Source organism: Schistocerca gregaria, chromosome 6 (genome assembly GCF_023897955.1).
Source record: "Schistocerca gregaria isolate iqSchGreg1 chromosome 6, iqSchGreg1.2, whole genome shotgun sequence".
NCBI classification, from domain to species: Eukaryota; Metazoa; Arthropoda; class Insecta; order Orthoptera; family Acrididae; genus Schistocerca; species Schistocerca gregaria.
The window spans coordinates 435,358,534-435,366,114 of record NC_064925.1 but is presented as its reverse complement, the minus strand read 5'-3'; the positions used below and the strand labels follow the sequence as shown (position 1 = coordinate 435,366,114).

Here is a 7,581-nt window from a genome sequence, read left to right as displayed (position 1 = left end):
AGTTAACAAATGAAAGATTTTAATAGAGAACAAACAATGTATTTACCTTAATAGTCATAACATATATATATATATATATATATATATATATATATATATATATATATATATATATATCAGTTCATGACATCAGTTCTTACAAATTTCAAAACTCCACCATCTCTCTCCCCACGCCCACCACTGCTGGCGGCTCACCTCCAACTGCGCAACGCTACGCGCTGTTAACATCCAGCTGCCCAACGCTACAATGGCGAGTATTACAACGATGCCACCCAGCCACAGACTGCACACAGCACAGCCAGTGATTTTCATACAGAGCGCTACGTGGCGTTACCAATAAGAAAACCTAAACAGCCTACTTACACCAACAATAATTGTTTCATCAATAAGAGACATCTGCTGTAGCACAAATTAATGTTTTAGAAGAAATAGCCAGTAGGAACGACTTCATAGTTTCCGTAAAAAAAAAAAAAAACAACAGTTTTTTTAGAAACATTAAGAACACACCAAAATTTCTGAAAACAGATATTGGCCAAATTGTGAAGGTTCAAAAAATTTAAGTATCTTGGGAAGGTAATCCGAGAAAATGGTTTGGAAAAAATTGCTGTAAAAAAAGATACAAAGATGAGAAGTGCGAGCACAGGAACACTGGCTGTCTGGGAATGCAAAATGGTTCAAATGGCTCTGTGCACTATGGGACTTAACTACTGAGGTCATCAGTCCCCTAGAACTTAGGACTACGTAAACCTAACTAACCTAAGGACATCACACACGTCGATGCCCGAGGCAGGATTCCAACCTGCGACAGTAGCGGTCGCGAGGTTCCAGACTGTAGTGCCTAGAACCGCTCGTCCACCTATGCCGGCCAGGGAATGCAAATAAGGCACTCCAACGCAGTATAGAAACCAGAACGTCTATTTGCAAGTGAATGTCTAACAGTAAACTGTAATTAACATTATTTAGAAGTACTAGAAAAGCGTAATTAGCACAATATCAGCCCCACGAAAAGCTACGGGAGGTTGGACATTGCATAGTATTGATGAGACTTATCGAAACATAGGAATTATATCAGGCGTAATGAGAATGAAATGACTGGTATTCTTTGGACATTTATACCGAATGGAGGACAGTAGATTAACCAAAAAGACCTTCAGATATTTGTGGTATAAGTAGCTGAAAGGTGGCAGTTTTTTGGGTTTATCAAGTTCGACGGAGTGCCTTTACTCTACCTGTACTGTCTCATATTTTTCAGTCGGCGCGGTCGGAAAATTTGGAACTTTGTGGTAAGTTCCTATGGGACCAAACTGCTGAGGTCATCGGTCCCTAGGCTTACGCACTACTTAATCTAACTTAAACTAACTTACGCTAAGGACAACACATACACCCAGGCCCGAGGGAGGACTCGAACCTCTGACGGGGGGCCGCCGCGTGAACCGTGACAAGACGCCCTAGACCGCTCGTCCTTGCGTCTTGGCTGAAGTATTGGCCAGTTTTGAATGCTCCTGGCCCGTTGTGGGGTGAGACCTTACTGAGGTTGGGTGTGCTGCGTACCCTTTGCCACCGGGAACTTTAACTGGAGTGACCAATTTGGCCGTGGTGTTCACGGTTCAAGTAAAAGGAGTTCAAAAATGGTTCAAATGGCTCTGAGCACTATGGGACTCAACTGCTGTGGTCATCAGTCCCCTAGAACTTAGAACTACTTAAACCTAACTAACCTAAGGACATCACACACATCCATGCCCGAGGCAGGATTCGAACCTGCGACCGTAGCGGTCGCGCGATTCCGGACTGAGCGCCTAGAACCGCTAGACCACCGCGGCCGGCGTAAAAGGAGTGTTTGAAGTTTTGTGGAGTCAGTTTGGCTACATGAAAGCGTCTGCTAAATCTGCCTTCATGGTTGTCGAACACTCGCAGTGGACGGATAATTGGCTCATGGATCCTATTTGTGGATGCTCTACATCGCAGCATTTTGAAAACAGTGAGTACCCACCAGCTTACATGTAAATGATATCCTGACTTCGCCGTGAGATGAGTGCTTGGAAGTGGTGCTTTCCCTTAACGTCGTCAGTGTTTCGCTGAACTTGCAATGAGCTGTTAGCAACCTGCTTTCGGTAATGTTAGGGCACTTTGTTCTTCTGCTTGTACAGCGACATTGGTTTGGAAAAAAATTGTTGTTCGTTTGAAATTGTAAAGTAGCAGTCACAAGCCTCATTCAGATTTGTTTGTTATTGATTTAAAGTGTATTCTCGCTCATTTAATTCCCAACTGTGGCTGCCGGTAGATTGAAAACAGAACGGCACCGAGCGAGGTGGCACAGTGGTTAGCATACTGAACTCTCATTCCAGAATATGACGGTTGAAATCCACGTCCGGCCATCCAGATTTCGTTTTTTTAGTGATTTTCCTATATCGCTCCACGAAAATGTTGGAATGGTTCCTTTGAGAGGGATTGGTCGGTTTACTTCCCCACACTGCCCTAATTCGAGCTTGTTTTCCGTCTCTAATTACCTCGGTGTCGAGTGGACGTTGAACCCTAACCTTACTTCCTTTCTTAACACAGCGGATAATACACTCCTGGAAATTGAAATAAGAACACCGTGAATTCATTGTCCCAGGAAGGGGAAACTTTATTGACACATTCCTGGGGTCAGATACATCACATGATCACACTGACAGAACCACAGGCACATAGACACAGGCAACAGAGCATGCACAATGTCGGCACTAGTACAGTGTATATCCACCTTTCGCAGCAATGCAGGCTGCTATTCTCCCATGGAGACGATCGTAGAGATGCTGGATGTAGTCCTGTGGAACGGCTTGCCATGCCATTTCCACCTGGAGCCTCAGTTGGACCAGCGTTCGTGCTGGACGTGCAGACCGCGTGAGACGACGCTTCACCCAGTCCCAAACATGCTCAATGGGGGACAGATCCGGAGATCTTGCTGGCCAGGGTAGTTGACTTACACCTTCTAGAGCACGTTGGGTGGCACGGGATACATGCGGACGTGCATTGTCCTGTTGGAAGAGCAAGTTCCCTTGCCGGTCTAGGAATGGTAAAACGATGGGTTCGATGACGGTTTGGATGTACCGTGCACTATTCAGTGTCCCCTCGACGATCACCAGAGGTGTACGGCCAGTGTAGGAGATCGCTCCCCACACCATGATGCCGGGTGTTGGCCCTGTGTGCCTCGGTCGTAAGCAGTCCTGATTGTGGCGCTCACCTGAACGGCGCCAAACACGCATACGACCATCATTGGCACCAAGACAGAAGCGACTCTCATCGCTGAAGACGACACGTCTCCATTCGTCCCTCCATTCACGCCTGTCGCGACACCACTGGAGGCGGGCTGCACGATGTTGGGGCGTGAGCAGAAGACGGCTTAACGGTGTGCGGGACCGTTGCCCAGCTTCATGGAGACGGTTGCGAATGGTCCTCGCCGATACCCCAGGAGCAACAGTGTCCCTAATTTGCTGGGAAGTGGCGGTGCGGACCCTTACGGCACTGCGTAGGATCCTACGGTCTTGGCGTCGCTGCGGTCCGGTCCCAGGTCGACGGGCACGTGCACCTTCCGCCGACCACTGGCGACAACATCGATGTACTGTGGAGACCTCACGCCCCACGTGTTGAGCAATTCGTCGGTACGTCCACCCGGCCTCCCGCATGCCCACTATAAGACCTCGCTCAATGTCCGTCAACTGCACATACGGTTCACGTCCACGCTGTCGCGGCATGGTACCAGTGTTAAAGACTGCGATGGAGCTCCGTATGCCACGGCAAACTGGCTGACACTGACGGCGGCGGTGCACAAATGCTGCGCACCTATCGCCATTCGACGGCCAACACCGGGGTTCCTGGTGTGTCCGCTGTGCCGTGCGTGTGATCATTGCTTGTACAGCCCTCTCGCAGTGTCCGGAGCAAATATGGTGGGTCTGACACAGCGGTGTCAATGTGTTCTTTTTTCCATTTCCAGGAGTGTAGTTAATGAAGATGTTACAAATATTATTTTAGATCTGAGCCGTTGGTGTACTCGCCGGCTTGCTTTAAAATTTCATTTGTTTTAGAGATATTTTTTTTTAGTGTTCGTGCTAATCTCACTACGTTTGTGCGCTATGTGTTTCATCACGTAAATTAATTATTCATTTGTGGGTCACTTATAGTCCCGATGCGGGTGGGTTTTCTTTCAAGTGGCCTTTTATGCTAACTCAGTGCTTTGTTGAAATATTTCTTGTACGGTAATTGTTTTATTTTATGTATATATTAGAAATTCGTGTCCTTACTGTTGTAAACCATTGTGTAAAGCTGACCTCGGGCTGCAGGTCTTGGCGTTTATTCAGGAGGGCCTGTAGCTGGTTGCTTGAGCAACTAGAATTATTTACTGAATGCACTGTTATAGTGGTTTAATGTCATAAGTTTCCATTTCTAATTACTTCTACAAATTTTTATGTAGCAAATTTTTTAATTCAAAGTTCTCATCTTGTGTATGATCTGTTTAAGTACCTTACATTGCCGAGTCTGACAGTTTATTTCTATGGTCCTTTTCTCATTAATACTGTGTTTCTGTTTATATGTTTTCTCTTTACGCTGAGTAATATTCTTGTGCTTGTGATTAATTAAAGTAAGGGAGTAAGTAAGCAAATTGAATACAGTAATGTAATGAAAGCACAACGTAAGGTGATTCTAAAACTTAAAGTAAATCGACTACAGCTCAGTAACCAACTGTCTTGTACATGGATGATTGCTGGATCTCGGTGTAATTGCAAACGCATGCAACTGGGTACATTCAGATGGACTTTCTTGTTTGAACATTGCGGCTGATACGTGGAAACATACGTTGAGCTGAACTTTCAAAGTTGGCTTGTGGCTCCATTCAGGTTGCACGTCGAGGCGTTACCTGTGGGGATTTCTGTTGGATCAATGCAGTAAAAAATGATGTAGAAAAAACAATATCAAAACTAACAAAAATGATACAGAAGTGTTTAGAGAAAAAGTGTTGAATTTGGAAGGAATGTAAGATAAAGGAGTAAAAAGAAAAAAGTGCTGTGAAGTGGTCGAACACAGGAAGAAAAAATATAGTGAACAGATGAAAGAGTAATGAAGAAAAGAATAGAAGAGAGAATAAGGAATTGAAATTTGCGCGTGGTCGTTAGTTGTCCCACTCGAGAAGGAAAAGAAAAATCGTAATTTTATATTCGTGGCGAGAAATAATAGAGGTATAACAACGAATAGTAACTCCTCTCGAACAGGCCATGAAGGCCCAATGGTACAGACCGGCCGCCGTGTCATCCTCAGACCATAGGCGTCACTGGATGCGGATATGGAGGGGCATGTGGTCAGCACACCGCTCTCCCGGCCCTATGTCAGTTTCCGGGACCGGAGCCGCTACTTCTCAATCAAGTAGCTCCTCAGTTTGCCTCGCAAGGGCTGAGTGCACCCCGCTTGCCAACAGCACTCGGCAGACCAGATGGTCACCCATCCATTTGCTAGCCCAGCCCGACAGTGCTAAACTTCGGCAATCTGACGGGAACCGGTGTTACCACTGCGGCAAGGCCGTTGGCCAACAAGGAATAGTGATGAGCTTTTATTTACCGATATATTCTAGCTCGCATTAAAATGCTGTTGCTGTAAAGTCGTTACATGATTCTTTCAAATGGTTCAAATGGCTCTGAGCACTATGGGACTTAACTGCTGAGGTCATCAGTCCCCTAGAACTTGGAACTACTTAAACCTAACTAACCTAAGGACATCACACACATCGATGCCCGAGGCAGGATTCGAACCTGCGACCGTAGCGGTCGCGCGGTTCCAGACTGTAGCGCCTAGAACCGGTCGGCCACTTTGGCCGGCCATGATTCTTCGTCGACATTGGTAAGCCGACAGCATTTGACGTGGTATGTATATAGACCGACCAGTCACATAAATGTGACCATCTGTGAGAAGCCTGAACGACCGCCTTTTGCAGTACGGACTGCTGCGAGACGTGCGGGAAGAGAGTCAGTGAGAACCTGGAAGGTACCGACAGGGCGTGGAACCGGTGCCCTGACCAGCTGCGCCAGGTCTCTCGGCTGAGGATCCACGGCGCGAACAGTCCGGTCGAGGTGGTCCCACAGATTCTCGATTAGGTTTGCCAAGTTTTCTGGCCAGGGGAGTACGGTAACCTCATCCAGGTGCTCTTGGAACCACGCACGTACACTGCCAGCCGCTTGACGCATTGCATTGTCCCGCTGGTAGACGCCATCGTGCCGAGGAAGAAAAAACTGCATGTAGGGGTGGACATGGTCCCCAAGGCTAGATGCGTACTTGTGTTGATCTATTGAGACGTTCAGAACGACGAGATCATCCAGTGAACGCCACGAAAATATTCCCCAGAAAATAACGTACCCCCCCCCCCCTCCCTCCCGTTTGCTTTCAGACTTTTCACGAACTGCCTGCCAAAGGCAATGTGTCCTAGGAGCTTAAAACGTGATTTATATGAAAAGGCCACTCGACGATGAACACCAATTGGCAAGGGTGCATGAAGCAGGTTCAAATGGCCCACATGCAGCAATGTTCGCTGAACGGTAGTTGGGGAGTCACTGTTGGTAATTCCTTGGTTCATCCGGGCGTCAGCTGCTAAAAAGTTGCACCTCTCTGCAGCCATTGTTCACCCCAGTTGTCTATGGTCTGTGCTGCATCACAGTTGCCTCGGCACCAGTATTGGATAGAGCCATTTTGCTATGAATGGTATACTTTAACCAAGGTGGTACCTGAACAGCTTACAAACTCAGCCGTTTTGGAAATACTTCCATCCTTGACCCGAAAGCCAGAAATCATGCCCTCTTGGACATCAGCTAAATCACTCATTTTCCACATTACAGCGATTGCCGTCTGTGAATGGTTACTGCACGTTGATGTCGAACTTAGGCGTTGGTCTCATTCATGTGAGTGGACTTCGTAACTAAATGGCTAATGCAATGTGCGGGTAGGCACCTATGGTCTAGGGTGCATTAGTAATCAAAACGGTGTCGGGTCCGGGTTCGATACCCGCCACCGCCTAAACTTTGATTAATAGTCAGCATTAGCGGCCGAAGACTTCCAGCATAAGAAGACACCCTGATTCTGCCAACGGCCTTGTTAAAGAGGGCAGAGGGAGGGCAGAGGAGAGGTCAGAGGTTCGAGGAACTCTCTTGTTCTTGGCCCTAAAGGCAGAAGAATCAGCTATGATCAAAGGCATGAGTATACATACTTCAATGGAAACAACTTCATTAAGGACACGTAACATGTACCCTTAGGATATATGGCCTGTAATTCAAAAAGTATCAAGATGATCTATCCATTGGCAAAAGTTTCCGGAATAGTCCCACATTTGGATCTCCGGGAGGGGAAAGTCAAGTGGCAGGTGACCATGAGAAAAAGACTCAATAACCAACGGAAGAATAATGTTTCCACGAGTCGGGGTGTGGAATGTCAGAAGCTTGAACGTGATAGGGAAGCACGAAAATCTCAAAAGGGAAATTCAAAGGCTCAATCTAGATATAGTAGGGGTCAGTGAAGTGAAATTGAAAGAAAACAGGGCTTTATGGTCATTTGGTCAGACTAGTA

General features: G+C 46.7%; 1 pseudogene; it reads right to left on the bottom strand.

Moving 5' to 3' along the window:
* Positions 1 to 5,440: 5,440 nt before the first annotated feature.
* LOC126279145 (5S ribosomal RNA) lies at positions 5,441 to 5,558 on the bottom strand (annotated as a pseudogene).
* Between the last annotated feature and the right edge of the window lie 2,023 nt (positions 5,559 to 7,581).